Consider the following 27,082-nt stretch of genomic DNA (forward strand, 5'->3'; position numbering starts at 1 on the left):
TGAGTAGGTTATACTGAAATATTGGCACAAAAACTTCTCTGAGAACTGGGTACATTTTGTTCATTGATGCATGGAACAAAGACAGGACACTAACTCATGACTTGACTTCCAGTTATTCCCTTGGAGATTCTTATGAAAATTTTTAACTTTTTCAGGCAGAAGTAGAGGAGATTGTGGGGAGGCTGAAACATCAATTTTACTTCTCCTGTCTTCCAGGCTAGTCTTTTTATTCCCTTCCCTCTGGTCTCTAACCTCCCATATGACCAATTAGACACAACAGTACAGACTTAAAGGATTAAATGGCAGTATGAATGCCTCATGCCCAGCTGAGGGGTTTGTGCATCACACTTCCATCCCGGGAGAAGAACTAGAAAAATGCTGTCTCCAGCATGCGGTGTCCTAGTTCTGCTGCCTTCATATAGGCAATGCTACAGGCCTGTCTTACATTACAGCAGATTGCTGCACAGGCTGATTTTGTGCTGCCTAAAACTCTTTATCAGCTTTAATAGCACACGTTAGCAGTAGTTGTTATGGGCAAATAACTCTTTAAAGGGAAAGTGTAGATAAGTTCAAAGTAAACAATGAAAATACTTTTTCAGTCAAAGAAAAAACTTTGGTGAAGTATAATGATGAAAACGGTAAAGTTGCTTCTGAAGCAATAGGTCTGATCACAGCCTGTGTGTAGTTGAAAAAGGTGCAGTAGAGTATCCCCATACAATTATGTAGGATCTTCACCTGCCATAGTGAAGAGGGCTGGAAAGTACTATCTGTCTCCACGTGCTGTTGTGCCCCACAGTATGTGGCAGTGAGTGTGTGACCATGTTTATGCACAGATGTACATCAGAAAAAATTGAGAGGTCTGGGGTATTAACCATTTGTGGTTTTGCAGACCCTTCCATCTGAAAACACTTCTCTGGCTGCTGTTGATCTCCTCTGGGTCATCCTGGAGGAAATGAGTGGAGCTGGTGAGCTTGGTAATACCCATGTACAGCTGCTATTATTTTTAAATTAGTCTTTTAAACAGAGAATTTCTTACACATCCACAGAGTCTTATTTTCTCTTTTTTTTTTTTTTTTTTTTTTTTTTAGAGGAAGGAGAATGCATTTCATAGCTTCATAAGTACTGGTGATGGGATATTATAAAAACACTACAGCTGGATTAAGCAGCTAGGTCTTTGGCTTGCAATGGAAGAAATCCTGGAAAATTGAGAAAAAAATGTTCAATGTAAGAAAAAAGAAAAATCTTTTCTCATCCCAGAAAAATCTCCCCTAATCCTAAGTGAGCAATACTATTCTCTCCATTGCTGACTGTAACTCATTTGTGTCATATAACTCTACCATTTTTTATGACTATTTAAAAACTCAGAAGAAATTACTTATGTTCCTTTCCTGTTGCACACTTATTCTTCTTTACCATCTCTGCTCCAGTGAATAACACCTTTTAGCCTCAGACAGTATTTTTCTTTTCTTGCTTTTGTATTTTTCTAGTTGGTTTTTTTATGCACTTGCTTTGTTCTGTGGGATCATGAAAGAGATAAGCTGTTGTGAAGAAGCTGTTTTGAAAACATCTTAGCTGTTCTGGCCTGATAGCATGCTAAAGCATCAACTAAAGTTTTGCCTTATGGTTCCTCTAAGGTACTCTTCTTGCTCACACACGCTAGCACAAACGTGCACCTGAAGAAGCCACATGCTGAGACCTTCTCTGGTTAGAGGCTGTAACTCTCCTGCAGAGAAAAAGAAATCTTTGGAAGTGGCTGTAAATCTATAGTCCACTGAGTGCTGCTCATTTCCCATGCGGCAGCCTGCCCGGTGGCTCACGTGCTGTGTGCTCTGGGCTGCAGACCCTCCTTGCCTTGGAGGACGTGCTCTGGTTACACTGAAGGGAACATGTGAGTCTGGCCTTTAGACTTCAGGGCTGCCCCTAACAGTCAGTGCAGGTTTCCTATTATTTAACTCTCAGATGAAAAGTATTGAGTGACTCCACAGGAGGTTTTACAAAACTCAGCTGAACATGTGGCTGAAGCTCCTTTGCATCATTACCCAGGGGATCCTGGTCAGATAGTTCTTTCCACCATTGCGGTGTTTGTTATGGTGAAGTTTTCTGTTACTCAGGTGACTTCCTTGGGTCTTATGAAGGTGCCTTTTACAGAGATTTTGTGACCAAGTTTCTAAAGAGGGGTCTAAGAGAATTTGGTCCCTCAGCTGGCAATGTAAAGATACTTTCATCTAACAGTTTTTGGGGGGGGTTGTTTTTTTATTGGTTTTGCTGGGTTTTTTTTTAGAATAGCCATCTGGCCTTTTCTTGTAAGTAGCTTTGCTACTAAGTAACTTTTATCAAACCCTTGCTAGTTCCACCAGCCTCCTACTTTTCCAGGTTTTCTCCAGTACCAAATAGTGTGTGGTTTTCTCCTTTGCTTTCATTCCCTCCTCCTTCTCACCTTTTCTCCATTCCAGTGTAATAACATGGATGATAACTAGAAGACCTCCTCTGATTGAAATGCAATAAAATCAAAATAAAAAATCAAAACCAGAATAACAGTGATCTGGTCTTTTTCTTTCTTAAGTAGCTTGAATTGCTTTCATGTGTAACTTTGGCCACTAGAATCGGATCACTGAAGAGCCATTGCAGTTTGGATCTAAATCAGGAATAAAGTTATTGGTCAGATAACCAGGTTACTTGGTGTCTAGGTGAGAGAAAAGTGGCTGAAGCTTGGAAGAAAAGGTAAGATGGTCGACACATCCATTTGACCAGTTAAATGATTTGCTGTGAAACATTTACATTGAAAAAAATCTTTAATTCATGATGACAGGTGCAACATGAAATCCATTTTGTATCTTACAACACATTTTAAAGAATTGAAAAAATAAACCAGATGTTATAAACAAACCAAACAATGCTTTTATAAACATGACAGACCCTACTCCTGGTTCACTTTCCTGGCCCATCTTGACAGAGGTTTGCTGTGAGGTTTACCAGGAGATCATCAGGTACTTTTAGATGCTGACAGCGACTATTGTACAACTGTCAGTTCTAATGTCACTCTGACAGAGTCGCTTCTTTGCAAGTGGTGGAATTTCTTTGATTGATTTTGACCTTTTTTCCTCTGAAAACCTGTGCTTTTGCAATACTGTGGGCTTTGCTATATTGTAGTATTGTTTAATGTGGCTTTAGGTATCATTAGATAAGTAGGATACAGGACTCTCACAAAATGGAGAAATGAAGGCACGTTCACAGCTCGGAGTGTTGCTGACAGTCTTGCACAGGCTTGAGTAAATTCTCAGAGTGACAGGATGTGAGGTCTTTAAGATCAGTAATGTCATGAAGAGGAAAAAAAAGTAGAAATAGATATACAGAAATAATATCAGTGTTTCTCAAGAAAAGCCTTGAGGATTTTCCACTGGGTTATCAGACAGCAGTCTTAGAAAAACAGAGAAAGTATCTTTCACAAAGTCATGGTGGATCAATAGCTTTTTTTAACACCGTTGTACGCAACTGAATTTTATCTCAAAAAGCTGCTATTGTTTAAGGCTGGAGCCCATGAGAGTACATTTTCCTGGTTTTATATTCTTTCCTGAATCATCTCTTACAGCAAACAGGCTGCTTTGCTAAGTGGACCATGTCTGACATGGTGTGGCCATTCTTGTGTTTTCACTCGTGCTCTCTTAGTGTACCAAAGCATGGAACCTGAGGGGGGATGGAGCATCCTCAGAGGCGAATGTCAGCCTCTCACTGAAATCACTTGTGGTAGTACGTAGGGCACACAGCTTTTAGAGAGAAGTCTCTGGAGAGGTTATATGATTTTGATGCTGGACCAGGTCCAGAGGCACTGAGACCAGGGAAAGCTTCTGTTGGATTAGACCTCAGTCCAGTGCCTTTCATTTGCATCTTTTTTTACTCGGAATATTTAGCAGCTTAAAAATCATTGTTACAAATAAAACAGAGTTGCTCTTAAAGCAATACATGAGCTTTCACCCTTTCTTTGACCACAGTAATATTAGCTTTCATTCAATTCTACTAGAACTGCCACTTCAATCTTTGGCTTTTGATTTAATAGAACCCTGTCAAAAGCCTGCATAAAACTAATTTAAAATAGCCATAGAAACAGACAGACTGTATTTTCTTAATCTTTCAGATTGATGTTTTGTTTCTTTCAGATCTCTGTAAAAATTCAGTAGAGGGACTTGAAAAGCTTTATTTAAATAAAACAAATTCTAAAATAGAAGAGAAAAAACCCCAAACTCAGATTGCTGTGCACTGAAGGTATGATTTTATGCATTACAGTTTAGCTAAGACCCATTCAAGGAGAAACTTCCACAGCTTGCCAGGGGCAGTCTCCACAAGCTGTGGCTGCTGTTAGAGCCTGCTGTAAATATTCTGCTGTTTTACAACTGGCAACCGTTAAACTTGACACAACCCATGTGAAATGCTTAGATAAAAAAATAAATTTTTCTTTTCTCTCCCTTCAGAGGAAATTGTGTTCACAAATATTAAGATGAACAATCAAATCAGTGGTGAGGACTCACTAGTAGATACTGTTATGTCACTCATTTAATTCATAAAGCTGCATCAGCCAGGTGCTTGGAAACCAAACGGGTTTCACTTTTTAACAGCAAATCTACTAAACTGCAGTGAGTCTATTTTTATGGCACATCTTTGTTTATGTTTGCTGAATTAAAGTGGTTGTCCTTGGCACTTTGAGCAGGTGGTCTGGGTTCTCCAGTTCTACCAAGAACTGTATTTGTAACTAATGCAATATCTGTAATGTAATGTTATTGTTAATTTTTTTTAAAATGAACTGTTTATGAAGAAGTTTCTTAAAGCTAGGACTGACCTTTCTGAATCCTATCTACAGAACTTTCTACATCTGAAAACTATGGCAAATATTTTTACATCTATTTGTAAGCCATACTTTTACCGTATTTTATGGTTTAGACTTCTGTTTCTCCTGAGTTCTCCTTCCAAGTGTTACTCAGATCACGTACTTTCAATATACTCCGCATGCTGTAAAAGTAATAGCATCCGTGATCTCTCCTCAGAAGTTACCTCCCTTAAACAGATAATTCAGGGAATATGGTACCTGTGCTTGATGTAGCGGGATGAAAACTTTTCTCTTAATCACTGGTTTCTATTTATTGACAGTAATTCTGCAGCATTTTTAGCTGCTCTAGCACATTCTGAATTGCATTGGTGCTGCTAGGACTAGTTGCCCATTCCATCCATTCCTCTCTCTCAAAATATTTCTTATGTTTAACATGTTCTTAAAATGCATCATGTTCAGTGGACAAAATATAGAAATGTCTGTTTCATCCAGCACATAAACCTCATGATGTGTCTTCCTATAAGAGCACTGAAATTTTTGTACTGGTTGCCTGAGGAGTTGACTAGAGGAGAATCTGGTTCCAGAAGACTGCCTGCTGGCAGGTGAGTGGCATGCTGGACTTGTCGTCAGAACACCTGTGTCTTATATTCAGCTTTGCCATGAAGCTGCTGTGTGAATATAGATACAAGAATTATCACCAGCTGATTTCCTCTGTTCAGGCCTGTGTCTCAATCTGTATCTTAATGTTGGTCCCTCAAGGAGTTACTCCAAGAAGCAATAGTCCTTCAGGCCCAAGTGAATGCATTGTTTGATTATTTTTTTTATATTTCATTTTAATTTTATTTTTTCCCCTGTCATAAAATGCAGATTGTTGGTTCACGAACTAGAAGTACTGTAATTTTTACAGGAGATCTAGATGCCTAGCTGCTATAAATAAGCATTATTTCTTTGGTTTGAAAAAAGCCTAGTAGCACTTTGTTTTTAAGTATCCCTGTAATTTGGGGGGACAGGAGGACAAATTTAAGTGGCCATATTTACATGTAGAACAGTGCTACCTCAGTGCTCCAAGAGCAGATTTTCGTTGTGAGTGGCTACCCAAAGAAATGTGTAGCTGAGAAGAGACAGATTCCTAGCAGTTATCAGTTATCTCAGCCTCATTCACTTGAGTGGAGCTGCCAGTTTACTGCAAGATTTGCTGCAGGATGCTGGCAGAGCAATAGGGGATATCAGCAAAGACATTAGTCACTTGTTGCACAGCAGTTTGTTTGGCATGTGGCCATTTGCTACAAATTGTCCTTAAAATCTTTACATCTTCTTGGAGCACTGAGCTATGCAGTATGTTAAACTTCACACACTTCCATGTCCTAGTAGAATTCCTTATGTAGGCAAAGTGTAATGTTCTAGCTGGCAATGTGCATGTTTGAAGATATGTATACATGAATAAAAAATCTGGAGTCAAGGGCCACACAAGAGGAAATTGGGTTCTAGTGTTAAAATATCAAGTTTTCAGAGTTTTCTTTGCAGACATAGAGGGATTTTGAAGCCAAGGAGCCATATGGGGCTAGAATCTTCTTCAGGAAAGACACAAAGGGAGAGAGAAATTAGTTTCTCCTGTCTCCAGGTTTCTGCTCTACCACCAATACTCATCAGATGTCTTATCAAAAGTGTTTTCAGAGTCAGGTAAATTGAGCATAAGACTTCAGCTTATATTTCAAAAACTCCAATTCCACATCCTCTTTTAACTGTATGAGTCTCCTTACCTGTGTCTATGCTTTTGACTTCAAAAAGTTGAGAGGTAGGAAATTGCAGATTGAACCTCTCATTAGTTGTGGGTACTATGAACTCAGGAAAAGATCATGACAAAAACAAAGACCATCTCAGTCCTCTTTCATCTAAAACAATTCAGGTCTGGCTGACAATTTGCATATCGTCTAATAAATCTTCCTCTTGGACAACTTGTACTTATATTTGACGTTATTTGGCAGAGAACCATATCTTCTTCCATGCCCGTGTATCTTCCTTTTTGCCTGTGTTTACAAGAGCACATACATTTCCAATTTCCCTTTCTCATCAGACATCAGCAGGAGTTTCCATCCAGCTCCATCAGAACAGACACCTTGGGAAGATCTATTCTCAACTCCTTTTCTTTACAGAGTTTATCCTAGTTGGTCACACAGTAAGAGTCAGATTTCCTGGGGAAAAAAGGGCAATATCGTATTCTTGTTTCTCCACTAGGGTTTCTTGGTGTGGTAAGTGCTCCCTGTTGTATAGCAGAGTGGGTGCACAACCCTCCCAACCACATAATGGTTATAACCAGCCTTGTAAGTGAAACATAAAGTTCTTCCTAACGTCATTGTTTGCAGGCTTTTGCTGTAGGGGGTTCTCTGTTGTCTCTGTTCTTAGTATTTTCAATGTCAGAAATTTCTAATAATTTTGTATTTTGCAATTTTTGTATGCATGTATTTTTGTATACCTGTCCACAGCATTTTGTGGAGCTGTGATGCAGAAGCTTTAAAGAGATCAGAAAAGCTCACTTAGGCACTCTGGAGACTCCAACACTCCAATCATGTGATGGTTACAAGGCTTTTTGTGTGGACAACTGGGATTTTCTGGATTTTAAAAATATTTGAAAATACTATCTGGTTAACTTTTTCTGTTAGAAAAACTAACACAAAAATCAGAAAAACAAATGTTTGCATCTTTTTTTTTTTAATAAAGAAAGTTTTTCTACTTACAATCTTTGACAAAACTGATATTTTAGTTCATAATAACACACTTTTTTTTTGAGGAGCTACATCAGCAGATCTTGAAAAGTAAAGCTTCCAGAGCAGGAATCTCACTTGATCATAAAAATAAATGTTAAAAGAGTCATGACATGCACAAGAATTCTTAAAATACACTGAAAAGCCCATTAATAAGTCAGAGGCATACTGAGGTAAACCCACTGAGTCTAGGCCTCTTCTTCATTCCTCCTGAAATCTAGAAAACTTGGATAAGAAAGTTTTGGAGGATACCTTTTGGTTTTGCTTCATTCCACAAAATAGCGACCTTACGTGGGCTCCTCGCTCTCTTATGCCCTCTGTCCCCAGCCATAATCTTGTATTCGCCCCTTTCTGGCCTTTCCAGTTTGTGTGCTTTACCTCATTTAGACTGAAGCTGTGCTCTCAGCTGCCAGCCTGCTGATTTACTTTATTTCAGAGTTTAAGTGGCTCAGTTTTGTGCCACAAAACAAAAACAGTTGCAGGAACTTTCATTGAAAATATGAATGTATAAACTCAGAAGAAAGCACAAAATGGAATCTATGGAGACAGTTGAAAGTAGCCATGGCCATATGGATTTCATTCGTATGTGCAATATGCTGATACCGTCTTTTTTTGGTAGCAATTATCTGCTCTCTATTTTCAAGTCCTCTAATTCTTGTTTTGCATTTTGCATCTCAAAGCTATTCAGGAGAAGCACACTGTAGGCATCATTACTACACAAATTGGTAAACTGGGTGTAAACATCTTGTGACCAACATGTTCAGTCTTATTTTTTGTAGTGGGTTTTGTTTTTTGGGTTTTTTCCTTCTTTTTTTTTTTTTTTTTAAATGAAAACATAATTTCACCACTGCTAACTTACTGCATCACAAGTTAATAGTGTCTCTGCCTAGCAATGAAGTTGGGTTATCGCTGACTGTCTTATGAGTTAGGGTACTGTGTATTTTTTAATTTCTAGTAGTTGTTATAAATGCTGTATCATCATTGTGAATCTTTCTCCTATATTGTGAATCTTTCTGTTTTCTGGTGAAATATCAACTATAAGTAACTTGATATAGTAATTTGAGCATCATATTTAAGGAACAGAGTGTTTTAGGATGGTAGCTATATTCCTCAACTGACTTCACATTTTAAATTTCCTGGATTCATAGGAAAAAATAGCAAATGTTGTCCTGTATGCTTGTAATAACATTTTAATAGAAATTTCAGGGAGATAACTTGAGTGATCTATTGCTGCCTTGAACTAAAGTTGCAAGAATAGGAACTTCAAGAAACTGTGTGGGATTTCAGCTTTGATTTTCTTTAATGCTGTCATGAGAGGGAAGACAGCATAATCAACGTATCTGCAAGTCCAGGTGACAAGTATGTTGCGTGAAGCACCCCTTTCCAGCAAGCATTCAGGGTGTAGGATGGATGATCATTGTACGTAAAAGGAGAAATGTTGGAAGATTTATTAGCATCCTTGTAAAGTCAGGACAGCTGTTAAGTGATACAGTCCTGATTTTTGCTTTTCTAGAAGCCATTTCTACAGGCTGTTCGCTCCGTGTCAGCAGCACCCTTTGTTTTACAGGCTGTTGTTTTCTACATCTGTCAGAGCTGTCCCCTTGGTTTGCTCTGTGGCATGTTCTATAAATCATACTTTGGCAAGAGACATTGGAGGATTGTTTTCTTTAGAGGTAATACTACTTGGCATTGATAGGGCACATCAGAGAATCACACAGGACTCTACTAAGAATAAACTGGGTTTCATAACATCCCTTTGGAGCAAGTAAGTATCATCACTTGCATTTTTTCAAATATGAAATTCGACATTTAGTGTATCTTGTGGAATGTTCTGTTTAGCTGTCATATTCTGATCTTAAACTTGTGGCTGAGTGGAATCCTTGAGTCCTTCACATGGTAAAATTCTTATGTGATGCTCGTTCATGCTGCTCTCCAGGGAGGCACGGGTAACGTGAGTTGGCCTTGGATGCCTGGGGTTGACTCCGAGGGATCTTTTCTTGCTAAGACTTGAGTCAGAATGCCTTTGCCTCTCTCTAACTCCCTGGTCAGCTTTCAGAAATATGTACATTAGTTCCAATCTCATTTTCCCCATCCATGTGGAGTTGAGTTTCTCAACCCAGAGTACCCAGTGGAGGTTGGTGATGCAAGATGAAACAGGGCCTTTACAGCTGGGTAAGCCTAAACATATTTGTACCAAAGCTCATGAGACGCACAAAATTGGTACATCTCTGTGTGATTCCAGGGAGAAATGCTGGACAGAAGATCTTTAATGCATAGAAACTTGGAAGTCTCAGCTTCGTATATTGTATCTGTGAATATAATTTACAGACACTACAGAAGCAAGAAATATGAGATGCAAGGGTCAAATGTCTTTGAACTTCTTGCTCAGTAATGCAAATCCCTAGGTGGGTAAACAGGTTTAAGACCCATGCTGTTTTGTTTCAGTTCAGGAAGCTGGACAAATAGAAGTGGGGAAGGATTCAAACAGCTAATCCTGACCTGAGATCACAATCAGAGGTGGCTCTTACAGGACAAGGGCATAAGTAAACAAAAAAACCAAATCACAAAACCCCAGGCAAAAAACAACAACTGGTCTTTTTTTTCAGCATTACCTGTAGATGATGGGGATACATGAGCAATCCCTCTTCCCATAAATGGTAAATTACAATGACATGAATAGGGAAAGTTGGCCATGTTCCATCACTGTTCCAGAAAGCAGTAACTGTTGAGTCATATCTGGGAGGGATTGTCACAATGACTGCAGACCTAAAGCCCCAGTCTTTGAGAAGAGATGGGTGTGCACTTGAAAGATACGTTACTGGAGAATGTAAAAGAATAAAGGACCAAAACTATGCCAGAAACAAAAACACCAAGATGAGAAGGTGCTATGTATTTTAGTCAAGGGACTTGTAAAAACATGCGTTAGTGTTAAACTGCCAGCTAGAAAGATAGAGTCAATTAGTGTCTCGATTAAATTACATTGTGCCAGAGCCCTAGCTGGCATGAAATGGCACAGTTCTGATAACTTTACTGGAGCGTCAATAATTTGCAACAAGTTAGGATCTGACTTCTTACCAAGTTATTACTTTGGAAAACTCCCACTGAGATCTTTCAGGTTAAGGACAACTGTATTCTTTATCTGTAGCATTTACTATAGACTCAAGATTGAAGAATGTTATCTTGGCTTTAAACAGTTGCACTAACATTATATGAATGTGTTTCAGGATTTCCTTTATCTGTCTGGAATGTTCCATTTTTTTAGTATTTCTAAAGGACAATATGAAAAACTGCATGTATCATACAGAAGCAATTACCTTTGAACTCAATATTATTCTTGCTCAGCTTCCCTCCCCTTTTTTCTCCCAATATATTTTGCAGCATTATGCCCAAACTATTTAAACATCAAGTGTTAGTGGAAAGATAAATATAGCATGCATATAGCCATTAGGGCTGAAACGTGTCCTTTTAATACTAAAGGGAAAAAGTGTTCCCATAACTTGATAGTTATTAAAAAGAAATAGAAAGGCTTCTAACACAGAGAATGGTCTACTCTGTTGAAAAAAAAAAAATAATCAAAGGGTTAATTTTTGTTTCACTACTAAAAAGAGTTCATGATAATGAGGCTGACATTTGCCAGTTGTTCTTCTCTATTTTTTATTCAGAAGGAATCCTAACTAGCCTTATGGATATAGTTATGGATAAGGTCATTTCTGCTTCATTCTTTTTTTGCTCAGTTACTTCATGTTGGATTTGAAATGGAGTTTGTTTTAATAGTTGCTACTCATTGCTTCCAAAAGTGACTGTCTTCTTACAATACAAGAGGTTACATTTCATTTCAAGCTGTGTGTATGTTTTTGTGAGCATGCGAGCAGGCAGCTGAGAAAAAACCCCTAATCGTATGGGGCAAATTATACTTACGTTGTGTGAGTTTCACCCTATGCCTGAGTAACATGTTCTGTGTGTAAATAATGGCGTCACAAGCTGCCTCTATTCCCTGATGGATGGTCTAATGCTGACTATCTGACTAATTCTTTATTCTGATCCTGACATTTACACACCCCTCCCAGGACAGGGGCTGGTGGCCTGCAGCACTCTTGTGTGCACCATTAGCTTTGGTTTTGGTGTGAGATCTTTTGTATATGTGCCTATGCTTCTGCAACATGATGCAAGTGAAACACGGGCACTTGAGTTTATAGGGAAGGCGGAGCACTTTCCCGCTTTTGGTCTGACAAATTTCTGATTCCATTCTTTGGAGTTTAGTTGAGGATACTGGCAGTTCACCCTGTCCTTCTGATGGCAAGCCAAATTAAGCAGTTGTGTATTTTTTCTTTATTTGCTGGATCATGCTTCAGAGCCAACATAAAGGACAGAAGACATTACTGTGGTACTTCCCCAGTCAGAAATTTTCCTCTTATTCTATGACTTTCCAAACTTCAATTAATATGCACTAATGTTAAACAACAGAGATTTGGTAATTGGTTGTGTGCAAATAAATGATGATCAGATATGTTTAATTATGATTATGCATGTGTATGTAAGAGAACAGAAGGTATCCAAAGGAAATATGATACACACAAGGGATATGAAATAAAAAACATTCCTTAGTGCTAAAAGCCATAAACTGTCAGGCATTTCAGTGATTTGTCACCTCTGCATTAACCACTGACTTGAAGTATTAATGATAAAAGCAGATAATTATAGTGCTGTCCTCTAATAAAGAAGCTGTTACAGCCGGGTAAGTAACAGACCCTATAAAATTGTCTTGAATTTGTGTTTGCAGAGCAGGCAGCGTTCGGTAAGCTCCTGTTAGCTCTGGATGTGTTTGTGAAAGGGAACTTTTTCTTTCGTGTTTTATGTTGCAATATCAGAGGAAGAAACAAAAGGTAAAAAGCAGATTGTGTGACAGATTTTAAAGTGTCTACTGCAGAGGGATAAAGACAAAATGGCCTTCTGAAAGCCAAAGGCAAGTCTATGGGGTTGCTACAGAGTTTGCAGTAGTCAAGCTTCATTTTCTTCCAGTCAAGTGAAGTATGGTAGGGCATTTTTATACCTGCCGTGATATTCTCTATGCTTTTTTCCTTATTCTTTTCCTGGCAGCAATAAAATACTGACTGCAGCATGACAAAGATAAGAAGTGTGCTAGAGAGATCATCGTACTGTAGATGTTCATATGTCCACAGTCACATCTAGACAAGGTTATCAGTAAGGCCAAAGATCAACCTGGTTGGTAAACTGATTTATTTCTTGCTACAGAAGCTGTCCAATTAGAAATACCTGAAATCAGCTACTGCCAAAGAAATGCTAGCTATGCTGCTTACTCATATCTCAGGCTTTGCTCTGCCTTCAAGCTGTGTAGTGTCTATCACGCATATTGTATGATTTGAACAAACAAAGCAGCACAGATGGATAGGCTGTACGCAAAACTCTAGGTCATCACAGAACGGTAGGGGTTGGAAGGGACCTCTGGAGATCATCCAGTTCAGCCACCCTGCTAAAGCAGGCTCACCTTGAGCAGGTCGTACTTGATCGCATCCAGATTGAATATCTCCAGAGAAAGTCCCTCCATAACCTTCCTGGACAGCCTGTTCCAGTGCTCTGCCACCCTCAGAGTAAAGAAGTTTTTCCTCATGTTCAGGTGGAATGTTCCTTTTGCAGCTCAGGACAGACCGCTGCTGCTGTCTGTGCTGTGGGAATTAACTCTCTCTTGGTAAAGCTGAAGAGCACGATGTCACAATCCTGATGCTTACCCAGCTTTCCAGTCGACAAGGGAGAAGGTACACTTTTTAAAGGAAAGACATTTCCTGCAATAAATATGGACAGCAAAAAGTTAATGAGAATAGAGCAGTTTTCTGATTCTAATTAGTGCTTCATGCTGAGAATATTGTGAGCATAAAACATCTTGCAGAATAAAAAATTATCAGGACAACAGCAGTCAACAGTTCAAGTAATAAAAAGGCACTTATGTTTTAAAACCAGAATCTAGAAATATAGTTATTTAATGGACATTTTTTCTAGGGAAAATTTAGCATTTCCTGCTGTACTGATGTTTAAGTAAGATAAATACAAAGTATTATCAGTTGAACAGTTTTAGTTACCACTGAAAGCTTCTATCTTCTTCAGCTGAATCTGCTTACCATGACCAAAGTAATGGAGTGATGCACTTGCTTAGATACCAACTCAATTTAGGGAAAGGGTAGAAATGAAATTGCTCTTGGCCTTGATTAATGTTGAAAATATTGATCAAATGGCTTTTCTGCCAAAAATGAAAGGCTTGTGAGTATTCTTTGAAGATGGAACGTGGGTTTATTAGTAAGACTCTGAGGGGATGATTCCAATAAGTTAATATCGAGATTTTTTCCTATGGACACCAGTGTTTGATTGAAAAGCCTTTACTGAAACAAAAGAAGTATATATATACATATTTAAAGTGTTTTCTTGCATATACACAATTCCATAAGTACCCCTCTCTCTCTCTCTGTGTTGTAGTTGGTAGAGCCCATTCAAGGTTTAGATTGTCAAAGAAATGCTTGTGGCTACCCAGTTCTGAAGTTAACAGTATCTTGGTCCAGTCTCTCAGGTAGCTTCTGTTAAACTGCTGTGCCATCAGGAAGCTGTCACGTCAATTGAGGAGGACTCGAGAGCAGCAGCACCGAGGCAGCATTGCCAAAGTGCCATCTGTACAAAGGGGTGAGAGGAGCCAATTTTCGAAGTGCAGTGACTGCCCAGATGCTACTCATTCTGCAGGCTTTACAGGTCCTCTGCCCAGCCGCAGCAATGTGGGGTGGCTGTACTGCAATGCCTCACCTGGTAAATACACCTGCCTCGGTGTCCACTTCATTATGACAAACATTTCACGTGGCTAATTGAAAAAATTGCCCCAAAACATTCCCTTCTCCCGCCTTGTCTTTATTTGAACAATTCTTTCCATCTTCTCTCCCTGTTACTGAATTTCTGGTCTCTGTCCTCCTTTGCTGTCTATACTGTTGCTTCCTGCTGCTGTTTTCCTGCCTCCTCCACTCCCTCCTGCTGATGCTGCTGTGTATCTGTTTTTATGCTGTGCTGATTCCACTTCCTTTTCTTATGTTTGTTGGCCTTTATTGCATTAAGCACAACACTGATAGTTTCTTTGTTGACATATGTGGGATGAGATATGGCAGTACATTATTTCACTGGAAATTTTCCTCAAAGGATTATCCCTCCTGGGTGAAAAGATTGTTTCCTCTCTTTCAGATTAACCACGCTAGGAAGGAAATATTTCATGCTTCATTATTACCATTAATCTTCCAAGGTGCCCCTCTGAATGAAAATCCATTGTTTTGTTTAACAGAAAGGGACACCAATACAAGTTATCTAGTGTAATTATATTTCTAACAGATGTATCTGTCAGGTTGCCCAGTGTTTGGTGACATAACATCACTGAATACTACATTGCAATGTAAAATACTTTTTCAACAAGGCATGCAGACCTGCATTTTTTCTGTTAACTCTAACAGAATGTGATGGTACTTAATCTGCTGTAGTGCACAGGGAAATATATTTACCTTTCAAGATCATAGGAGACTCACCTTAGATGCTATGTCAAGAACACCTAAGGTGATGGAATGTGAACAAAGAGCAGGAAAGGGAGGTGCAGTTCTGCACTCTTTGGAGTTGGTAGCAAAAATCCCCTTTTTTTTCTGTAAAGATAGAATCAAGATCATCAAATGTTGCCTTTGGTTTTGCTTTCTGGTTGCTATTGTGGGTGATGGTGACCTGCAATCAGAGAAGTCTTTTCATTTGAGGTGGCAGGAGACTGAATTCTTTATGATCTTTGTGCATCATGCCCCTTCCTGACTCATTGCCTTTGGAAAGCAGCACTTTATGTTCTGCAGCAAAAAGAAATATTAATTTGCAGATGCTGCTTGCTCATTTCTTTAGGTACTTAAGGGGTTCTGTAAAAGCTTTGCATGAATTAATATGTAGGATGTGCCGAACTCATTAGATTACTAGCTATGATTTATAATTTCATCCTTTTCCTTTTTCAACCACGAATACTTGGGTGCAGAGGAACATTGTGAAGTAGAGGAGCCCACGAATACTTGTGTGCAGAGGAACGTTGTAAAGTAGAGGAGCTTGGGAGGCAATGAGCCAACGTGTTTCAATAGCCGTGTGTGCTGACCAGTGAGGATTGCACAGTCTTTTCTGTATCTTCTAGGTTTTTGTGTTATTTATTGCCCATAAAGAAAATCAAAGTACTCCTTTGCCACTGACATAAATGAGGAGCTTTGAACTAAGTGCTTTGCCTCTTGTATCTTCCCTTGTGATACATTTTTAGATTCTTAAATGGTCACAGAGGAGTTGTCACTTACACTGAGTTTTTACAGCGCTTAGCAACTCCCAAGCCAAGCTTAGGATTAATAAATAATAATTATATCCTTCCTTTCTATTCTGTTCTTTTTCTGTTCCTTTTGCTCCCATGTGTACCTATCATGCTCCTACAGTTTCCAAGTCAAGTATTAATAATCTCATACATGCTGGGATTAAGCTTGCCTGTACTTAATTTAGTTTTCTATGTATTACAGTATAGTTTTTAATTACATGCTATCTCAATACCTTTTCTTTCTTTTCCACACCCTGCCAACACACCATTAGCAGTCACTGAAGTCTGGTTTTGCATCACAACTGCCCCTTAGCCTCTGCTCCTAGTCAGGATTTTCCTCCTTTCTCTTCCTACCAGTGGAGGTTTCATATTGGGGAGCACAGGAGTGATGGGTGCCTACTCTCATGTTCTATGTACTCACCACAGGAGTCCTCATGCTGGAAGGACTAGGCAAAATCTTTGAAATGCTGTGATAAAGCATGATCAAAGTACAAAGATCTTAATCTCCACGCCCTTTTCAGGGACTCCAAAACAGAGATGCTCTAGAGACTCTTAAAAATACAGCTATAAAAACATTTTGAAATGCAGAAAACAAAATATTTTGTCCAAATCTCATTTTGGTAAAACCGCTAAACAGTTTTTGTTGCAACTTTTCAAGATGTAGAATTCTAGCAAAACTTTAACCCAGAAAGCTAGTGCTTTTGAAGTAATAAACAAATCAGAATGGTGTTTTATTATTGAGGTTGTTCAATATTCTTAACCGTAGGAATCACTACTTTCATTAAGAAAGGAAATTTCGTATTTCTATGCAAACATTTTTTTCTGAAGCTTAGTATTGGCAGCCTATTGGATTTTATTCTTTGGAATCAGAGATTTACACATCTGCAAATTTATCACACTACTTGAAATAGCTATGATTATTATAAACCATGAAAAAATTCTTCTGCACATGTAGCGTAATGAATTCTGGTGCTTGTGGAGAGATGACTTTTAAGAGTTTGTGTGAATTCCTGGGTTCATAAGGAACCGTGCATCAATTTTAAATCCCAGCTGGAAACAAAAATGCATATTAGTCATTTTTGTCTCTGATATAAAAAACATTTTAATCTCTTTCAAGTATCTTTCCATTCCTGTATCTTGAAAGCAGGGTACCTTTTCTGAATCTTCTGAGGCAGGTTAGCATTAGTTACTGTGAAAAGGGAGAAATCCCTCTGACTATTTTTATTTTTCAGTATATCCAGCTCTTCTCTCCAGCAGTGGTCTCATAGCACAAAGCAAAATATGGAGAGCCTTAAGAGGCTTGAATGGAAATAATGATTTCTAGTAATGACTACAGGAGTGATTGTCTTTATTGGAGTTTTAACAGGGATCTATGAGGTTAGAATGTAGAATATAAATTAAAAAGGAAAATTCAGGAAAGTAATTCTTTGAGTCTGTAGGATGTTGTTAGGGAAGATAAGGAATCGTGCATTGTCAGTCAAGAGCCCAACATTGGCAAAAGGGGAGATTATACCTGCTGTAAGTCTCAAGATGGTGGTCCCTTTTCCTTTTTGTAAGCAAAACTCCCCATTGATTTCAGGGAGTTCTGCCTACATCAAAGCATATCTCTAGATCAACCTAGTCATGGGGTTGAGTGGGCTTCCACTGTGATATAGCATAAGAGATCGCTGTTGTTTGTTAGGTGTTTATAAGTTTGTAAGTTTTTTTTTTCCTGGGAGAAAAGGAAGCTTCAAAATGAACCAGACATCCAAAAAAGTAATGAAAAAGTACTGTATAAATCTAAATATTAAACCTAGAACTATTCATAGAAAAAGTTGTGACATTCATTTAATGCTCCCTAATAGACTCCAGTGATGCCTTCAACTGGTTTGGCATCTGGCATGTGGCACTTCCCTCTCCAGGTCCAGGATAAATTTTGCTCCAGGGATGTTCCTTGGAGTCTTAAATCATTGTTTTGTAAGGAAAATATCTTCTCAAACTACCTTTTACTGTGAAAAGAGCCAGAGATCTCTGCAAGGTCTGCTGAAGGAGGAGGCAGAAGGTATACATGGTCAGTTCCTGTACTCTGCACTCACTGAAGAACACAAGACTGTGCTTGACTCGCCTAGGTGGGGGTGTAGCACAGAGGCTGCTACATGAGGATGTGCTCATCCACATGGCGTGGCAACCTGCAAACATGTGGCATGGGAACTCTGGATTTGTCTTCTCCTGAGTTCCTGGAAAATCAGTCAGGGATCACATCTCAGGCTCTCACTGAGGGTAGGAATTATTATTTTCAGAAGTTCTTCTTGTGTACTTGTGCAAAGATCATGTGCTATGGCCTGGGCTGATAAATCCTTGTAGATAAGAACGACATTTTTCTTTTCCAGTGCTTAGTAATTCCCTCTTTTCCTATCACGAATTTAGTTTATGCCTGGCTTTGTGAACTTGCTCATAATTTCTCAAGGTAGATATAAGGTTTGGCTCTGCCTGAAAGTAGGGGAATAGTAGTGGTCTGTCCTAATGAAAAAGAGAAGCCATGTAGTAGTACTACTAGACAGTTATTACATCTTCACAGCATCCAATATATGCTTGGTACCCACAGATTATGGGGACAGATTATATTCTTTCTTTTGCAATCTTCATATGTAATGGAAGCTCAAAGATGCTCCTGAATTGACCATATTAACTAAAGTGCTATTTTGTTGTTTGGAAAGGCTGAGGAAGAGACTAAGAAACTAAATTCTTATCTTTGTCACCCAAGGAAAAATATTCAGGTCTCCTTGTGTCAATTGCAGAAAACATTGCCTGAGGATGTAATATAAAGAGCAAAGCAGAAAGTCCCAGTGCTGTTGCAAAGACTGATATGTTAGTCATTACTCCTGCTGCAGAACACTGCTGTTGCATTTTGCAGCAATATTTTTACAATATTCCCCCCCCCCCCCCCCCCCCAGTTATTTATTTAAGAAGAATGTGCTTTCAAGTAAAAAATAAGGTCCGGAAATACAAGAAATTAAAGTCTAGACTTAGTCTTAATTGCATTTCTTTCATTTTAATTTATTCTTCTGAGTAGAATGACTTCCTTTGTTATCTGGGTTTTGTTGGGTTTTTTTGGTTTATGTTCCCCCTCCCTGATCATTTGACCAAAACTTACTTGTCTTGGAGGAGTCCCAGGATGAATTCTTGTATCATTTGCAGCAAAAAGTCTTCTCAGGCAGCCACACAACCCAAGAGCCAACAGGCAATGGGCATTTTATAAATATGAAAACAATGTGAATGAAAGCTGTCAGACTATATTACGCATCCTGGCAATAACAGTTTCATTATTCTCTGAGAACAAATTTTCTTTTTTATTATTTTATTTTTAATGGCCAAATTAAGCTTTCCATCTTCCTGCTGTGTTTCACCCAGGTAAGGCCAAAAGAAATGCAGTGAGTGCAGAGTACAGGAACTGACCATGTATACCTTCTGCCTCCTCCTTCAGCAGACCTTGCAGAGATCTCTGGCTCTTTTCACAGTAAAAGGTAGTTTGAGAAGATATTTTCCTTACAAAACAATGATTTAAGACTCCAAGGAACATCAGTATAAAAATTCAGAGGCTGGTCTGAGTTCTTTCCTCCCATATAGAAGCTGGACTATAGACAAGAGCATCTTTCACTGGAGAATGAAATTGAAGGAAAGTACTCAGAAAGGTTCAGGTCCAAGTTTGTAGAGGTCTTTAGAGCTCTCCATCAACCTTTAGTCACCTTCTTCCCTTTATAACCCTGGTCTCAGTACCTACATTATAACTATATCATGATGAGCTCCCAGGTCACTCATGCTTCTGACCATGCACTTCTGCATTACCAAAAATCCTTTCAACTCTATGTTTCCAAGAGAATGCCTGTAACGTTCTGATGGTACTGCATCATTCACGATCATTTGCTTTGCTGCTGCCGCATATTGAAGATGGTTTCTGATAGTTTCTTGAAGAAAGAGAAACCACAAAATCCCCTGCTTTGAAAAGTGATTTTTGTGCCGTGAGACAAAGTTCCCTAGGGCTCAAGGTGAATACTTGCATTGCAGTTAGAACCTGCAAAGTCTTCCACACTTCACTCTTCCACACTTAAGTTCCTGGACGGTATTACCTTGTATACTGTGTGTTTGACAGGAATACAAATAAATTGGAAGAACTACAATTATTCCTTCTTCTCAAGATAATTTCTAAATAGATTAGTTCAGAAATGTGAAACGGAAAGAAAGCATTTAAATGATTTCATATATCTTGGTTTAGAATATTCCTTTGCAATCATCTTAGATTTGTAACACCTATATTTTATTTCAAAGAAAATTGACTTCCGGATTGCCACATTAACCAAAATTAAAGCAGAGAGAATAAAAATGAGTGAATTATTAATGTGTGCTCATGACATCCCTGCAGCATGGAAGTCTGGTATTGCCACACGGACAAGATAACATGAAATTGGAATCTGTATATAGCTTTTTGTCAAAGCCCTGAATAAAAGTGACTCTTTAATTATCAGTACTTCAGCTCTTTTAGAACAGCAGATTTGGAGAACTCAAAATAGCACAGGCTTTAAACTAGCTCTTATTAGGTAATCTTTATATTATTTTTACATTTTTATGAAGAGAAATTTTGGCATAACAAGATGTAGTATGTCCATGTTTACCTGTATTTTACCTCTTTTCAGATTTTCTTCTTTATCCCATTCTTTTAATTTCATGCGTTTTGTACCTGTGGGGCCAACTACATACCTCTCTGGGTGGTCAGAGGAGGAGTGTAGTTCTCACTCGCTGTGGGCCAGCAGAGATTACCAAATGCAAATCTATACCTTTAAAACACTTGCTGAAAATGGCATAAATAGCAATTATTTTTTTCTTTTTCTGGTTGCATTGTCTAAAGGTATGACCCATCTTCTGTTGTTATCAACAGCAGCTCATACTGATTTTACTGGAAACAGATACCGTGTCAATAGCAGGAAAACGACCACAGCTAAAGTCAGTGGGCAGCAAACTGCTGGGGGCAGGGGGGTTGGTGAGTAAAACAGCAACTTTGTTTAGCAACAGCTACCATTTTTGCCTGTGCAGGAGGAGAGAGGGCCCAGCTGGATGAGAGCAAAGCACTGCCCTCTGTTTTGCCCTTTGAGCAAAGTATAAAGCTGAGCTCCAGTTCCTGGCTGAGCAGCAGCATGGGCATAGCTGGGCTGCACGTGCTCTTCTCCAGGAAGGCAGTGTATGACGGCCACACCTGCCCAGGGAAGGGAGGCTTGGCTGCGTGTAGGAGCAGCGGCTGGTTCCCCTCTCCAGTGGCAGCAAAAATGACTTTTGCTGCCACTGAGGATAGAAGAAGTTATTTTGTACAAAAGTTATTTTGCTGGCAAGCCTGAAACTCCTATTGTTAGAAAAACGATCAAACCTTGCCTTTTAAGAAAGCAAACAAGCCACAAAGTGCTGAGCCAAACAACCACAAAAATAAGAAGTTTTTAAAATAATAAAAAAAGAGAAAAGAGATTGCTCATAGTCTGTCTTGTCTGTCTACCTACCAGGGCCCTACCTAGGATAGTTATACAGGAGCAGGTTTAGACAATGTTCCTCATCAGTGGCACATCTCTAAACCATACGGATTAGACTGAAAACTGTGGTCCCTCAATTTTTGTTTACCAAGCTTTCCTTTTCAGAGATTATGCAGTTAGTGATTTGCAATGAGGACTAAGAAGTTCATAGACTTCTTGATGAAACTGAAACCTAAGAAGGGTGACTAATAAAATGACTAAAGAAGTATCTCTATGTAATGCCTTTTTTTTTTTTGAGAGGAAAATCAAAAAAGAGCAAGAAAGAAAAAGGACTAATTGTGGAACAAATGAAGAAATCATACAGAGACCAGGAATTTCCAGCTTTTCCCTAATGTTTCTCCTTATGCCTTTCTTTAAATGTTGGTGGGTTTTTTTGAGGTATGCTGCATTCGAAAAAAGCAGGAAGGTCTGACCAAAGAGCTAAATCAGCTTGACATTTTCGTTATCGGGAAGCATCTGCACAGAAGTCACGTGCTTCATAGTGATTCACTGGCTTTAAGGTCACACAGAATCATTATGATCATTAAGCTGACCTGACTGCTACACTCATCTTACAGTAGACTGTCTCTTTTTTTGACATGTAGTGGGCCTCACATTAAAGGTGTTGGCTGTTGACAAATTTGTCAGTATTCTTGGTAATCTGTTCCAATAACTAGTTAATTCTATATATAAAGAGAAATCTTATTTCTAGTCTCTGCTTTTGGCAGTTCTTCTGATCTTGTCTGCTAAATTAAATGGCCTCAGAATTTACTTTATTCTGCTTAACTGGTTCCTGACCTACTTAATGTGTTTTAACAAAACGAATAGATTGAACTTCCTTCTTGGTCTGTGCAAAACATATTTTCCACGTCTGTAGATATTCTTGTAGCTTTTTCATAATCCCTCTGCAGTTTTTCCATGCCTTTTCATGACATGGACATGAGTACTGAAAGACTAGTGTGCTAGAGGCAGCGTCACTAGAACGTTCCACAGAGGTGGTATCTCCCTCTTAACTCCCCTTACTTGACTCTCTGTCCATCAAAGGATGCTGTGAGCTGTGCCAACCAGAGAATCACACAGGGTATTCCAATTCATTTTGCGGCAATACACACAGTTTCTGTAGGAAACCTCTTTCTACAAGAAAGACATGGTCACGGATAGTAGGTGGGACGGTTTCAGAGACATGCATTCAAGCAACTGTCCTCCCACTGGTGCAAAGACAGTTGTATGGGGGTGGCTCTCCTGTCCTCCTGCTCCTCTGCCTTTTGAGAACAGCTTTTCAGTTTCATAAAGATTTTGTTGTGTGCTCTTACTGGGGCACTGAAACCTTTTATTATTAAAAAATCTGTAAGAAGGTACTAACACCGTTTTGAAGAGATTAACTGTGAGACTTAATTAAATGTTTGACAAGATGCTTTGAAAATCTTTAGTAGAAGCTGCATTAGTAAAATTAATAAACAGTATGGTTCAGATTCTCTTTCATCCTTATAGAATCTATGGAAGCAGGCAGGAAGGGCAAGAAATTGGTGAGGATTTTCTTGTAAAATTTCTCCATCTTTGAATGCATAGCTTATTTTACTTTAGACAATTGGCTGCAACGGGTGACTCATTAAAATTGTATGAGTAGGCCCTACTGATACATGATGTCTCTTCAGTGTGTCAGCTTTGTACCTTGACTGTAGTGTGACCACTGGTTTTTCAGACTGTTTACTAATTCTTTGTTGGATTTTTGTGAAGACAATTTAGGTTTCCTCCTCCTTCAAACTCATTTTTGTTCTTGATTTGATCTTTGTTTCTTATCTTTATTTCTGACCGATACAACTCTCAGAATATAGACAATATTTTTAATGTAAAGGTTGTTCAAATTAGAAGAAATAATTGAGTTGAATATGACTTTATCTGTTTTTTAAAAGCATCCCAATGTCATAATCCCTTTTTTTGGCAGCCGATGTACTGACATATCCACATTTTTGCCTCTCAATAATGGGGTAGCATTTACATATATATTTCACATGCTAGTTTTCTACTTTCTTGCTTCTCTTTGAATTATCCATTTTATGTGCCTTGAAATTATTAACTTGTTACATATATAGTAATTAGCTTTGTAAAACATCCATGTTCGTGGAATTGCAGTATCTTTAAGGGAATGTACTGTTTACAATACAAGTAGTTGTACAAGGATCAAAAGCATTACAAGCAACAGACAAAGGAAAACAGAACAAAGATATTTGTTAGCTGCAGTAAGAGTAGCAAACACTTAGCAAACTAGTAAAGCTTTCTTTAAACTCAGAGAAACTAGCAGCTCAGATGAAATAAAGAAAAAAAAAACCAAATCAAAACATTTTAGGATGGTATATGCCAGAAAAGAACAATATAATATAATCTTTTGTTATAGAAAAGCAAGTAGCCAAGATAACTCCTAGGACAAAGAGGACATTATTTCTGAAATATACATGTGGCTTCCACAGTGCAGTTGGCTTTGCATCTCCTCTGGTCTCCCTGTAGCTGCTGCCCTGCTGTCTGTGGGGAATGGTCCACTGGCACATGATGTTCTCTGGATTGTGCCCTTGCAGTTTTGGAAACTATGACTTGGCACAAGCCAGCAAGAGGCTGGGGAGCATGCAAGCAGTCAAGCAAATGGTTGACCAGCTGGCCAGCGCCTGAGCTCGTTTCCTGAACCTATTTTAATTACGAGCATAGATGAGACCACTGAGATCCACTACTCACTCAGTGCCTGGGTTGGTGAGTGCTGCTTAGCCTGAGCCTTTGTGTCATGAAGTCTCTGCTTACAAATGACTCACGACAAAGCCTCTCAAAAAAGGTCAATTCAGCACTTTCGACCAGTGAGCACTCTGACTTGCTTTCAACTTGCAGAGTGAGTGAGTAGAATTAAAAAAACCCAAACCAACCCCACAACAAAACCAAACCAACCAAAACCAAACAACCACCCCTCCCCACCCACCCCCCCACCCCCCCTCCCCAAGACCCCAACCACAACAAAACCCAAACAAGCCCACGAAGTGGTTTTAAAAATACGCTTTGGACTTAACTCTTGTTTTGGACTTAACTCTTGCTTATTTCCTTGACTAGGCCAGCTAGCTCAGTCGGTAGAGCATGGGACTCTTAATCCCAGGGTTGTGGGTTCGAGCCCCATGTTGGGCGCCAATTAAATCTGTCACAGTTTGAGGCTGGGCCGGACACTGACGAATGACAGGTGCTCTCTACTAACCCCTCTCCCCTCCCAAAAGGGAAAAGGAAAGAGAATGAGAGAGAGAGATGGTTTGAAAAAGAAAACTAAAACAGCTTTAATGAAACAAGAAAAGATAAGAATAAGGAAATAATGAAATACGTACAAATATTTACAAAACCAATACCGAACCCAACTCCCCCACCCTGATGACAATACGTCACCACCACACTGCAGGGCTGGTACTGGGGCAGTCCCAGGCTGGACTTGGCAGCAGACAGGGATGGGATGCAGGAGCTGGACTCAGGCACTGGATTCAGGGATGTATGGATCAGGATCAACGACAGAAGAACAGACAGAGTCCTCCTTAGATGTCGGCCATCAAAGAAGAGAGGAAGAGAACGAGACCCTTGTGATCTCTTGCTTTATACTGAATATGATGTATATGGCATGGAATGCTCTGTTGGTCAGGTTTGGGTCCCCTGTCCGGTTCAGTCCTCCCTGTAGGTGCGACCCTTTTCACTCCCGGCACCCCAACACAGAGTACAAGATTTAGCAGTGGCCTTGGTCGCTATAAGAACAAATATAAGCAAGGGCCTCTCTGGACACCATTCCTTGGTACAAACTACAACCATCAGGCCTTATCACTGCTAGGAGCAGTCACTGTCTGGAAAAACAGGCTCCTGTTTCAGAAAATGCCGTTAGTTAGAGGAGACTTAACTGAAAAGTTAAAGCACTAAACCAGAATTAGTTCTGATTTAGCCCAAACCAGGACACACATATGACTTCACATCTCTAATCTAGTTTCAGTTATTTCTTGGCCTCATTGAACTCACTGGAAATTTTACTGCAAGCCTTTGGATATTAGGTTTTAAGGCAAAACGTGGTGAAATCAGTGGTAGCTGATCTATGGATTCTATGGGTCTTAAATGAGCCTTTTTAATTTTTTTTTTTTTTACTATTTGTAGTGCTGTAATAAATGACTTCTACGTGTTAAATATTTGTGTTACAATAGAGACCTTATTTTATCAGGACTATAATTAACAGTCTAGGATGAAATATTATATTTCTTATGCTAGCAATTGGACAGCAATAACATAATTTTCATGAGGGGCTGGGAGGAGCAGGGGATTACACCATTCATTTTTCTGTCCTGCTGTTCCTGTTATGTGGCACTATGGGAATTAAAATCTAAAATTTGGTATATTTTTCTAATAGGAAAAACAAGTTAACAGTTTTTCCTCAGAAGCCTTAAACAATCAATATTTAATTATACAAAATATAATTTATAACATGGAGACTGTAACTATTGTTTGTGTATCTGAGGTGGTTTGGCCCTGGCCAGATGTCAGGTGCCCACCAAAGCCACTCTATCACTCTCACCCCCTCAGCTGGACAGGGGAGAGAAAACATAACAGGCCCATGGGTCAGATAAAGATGGTTTAATGAAGCAAAAGCCACGCGTGGAAGCAAAAGCAAACCAAAAGATCTTATTCTCTACTTCCCATCAGCAGGCAATGTCCAGCCACTTACTAGGAAGCAGGGCTCCAGTACGCGTAGTGGTTGCTCTGGATAACAAACGCGAAAAAAATGTCCCCCCCTTCTTCCTGTTTTCCCCAGCTTATATTGCTGAGCAGATGTCATGTGGTCTGGAATATCCCTTTGGTTAGTCTGGGTCAGCTGTCCTGGCTATAGCCCCTCCCAAGGTTTTACCTACCCCCAGCCTACTGGGGAAATGTTGGGGGAACAGCCTTGGTGCTGTGTGAGCCCTGCTCAGCAGTGGTCAAAACACTGGTGTTTTATCTAGCTACCACTGCACAGCACGGTGAGGGCTGCATCTCAGGCAGACCCATTACGGTATCTAGCCACTCTCATTTTGGTTTTTGTGTGATAGCCCAACAAGTTAATCACACTTCCTTTTCACATCTGAGTTGAAAAATCGTGTATTCAGTAGTATTTGGAAACTGGCCTCAGTGAAATCACCATTGCTTCTCAGCAACAACTCCCCATAATTTTGAGATTAGCTCAGATATCTTCTGTAGAAGTTCCCTTATTGTTATAGTTTTAGAGCTCTTGTATCTGCTAATGATGGTTACTCAAGATCTGAGCATCTTCTGGTAGTTTTCTTTATAACCTGCACCGCAGATGATCATACCAAAAGATTTACTAGCACTACATGGAGGTGTTTATAGACAATTTAGCAGCAATAGCAGAACAGCAACTTTTCTACAGAGTGAAAAAAATGTACTTGAAGACTCTGACAATATTCAACATTACATCTTCTCATTTATTTTCTAAACTTAATGTACTGTTACTCTCTTCAGGGTCAAATTTTGTAGTTCTTTCACGTGTAAAGCTGTCTTTGATCTGGAAAGATGAATAACAGTTTCAAAATATCTTCATCTCTGATCTCCTTGGCTGCAT

The 27,082-nt window shown here is 39.2% G+C and overlaps 1 non-coding gene across 1 annotated transcript; it reads left to right on the plus strand.

Annotated features, from left to right (window-relative positions):
- The first annotated feature begins 24,560 nt into the window (after positions 1 to 24,560).
- Positions 24,561 to 24,633, plus strand: TRNAK-CUU (transfer RNA lysine (anticodon CUU)). Its single transcript has one exon. It is a non-coding gene; the product is annotated as a tRNA-Lys (tRNA).
- Positions 24,634 to 27,082: the final 2,449 nt, after the last annotated feature.

The sequence above is a fragment of the Leptosomus discolor genome, chromosome 7 (genome assembly GCF_034619465.1).
Source record: "Leptosomus discolor isolate bLepDis1 chromosome 7, bLepDis1.hap2, whole genome shotgun sequence".
Lineage (NCBI taxonomy): Eukaryota > Metazoa > Chordata > Aves > Leptosomiformes > Leptosomidae > Leptosomus > Leptosomus discolor.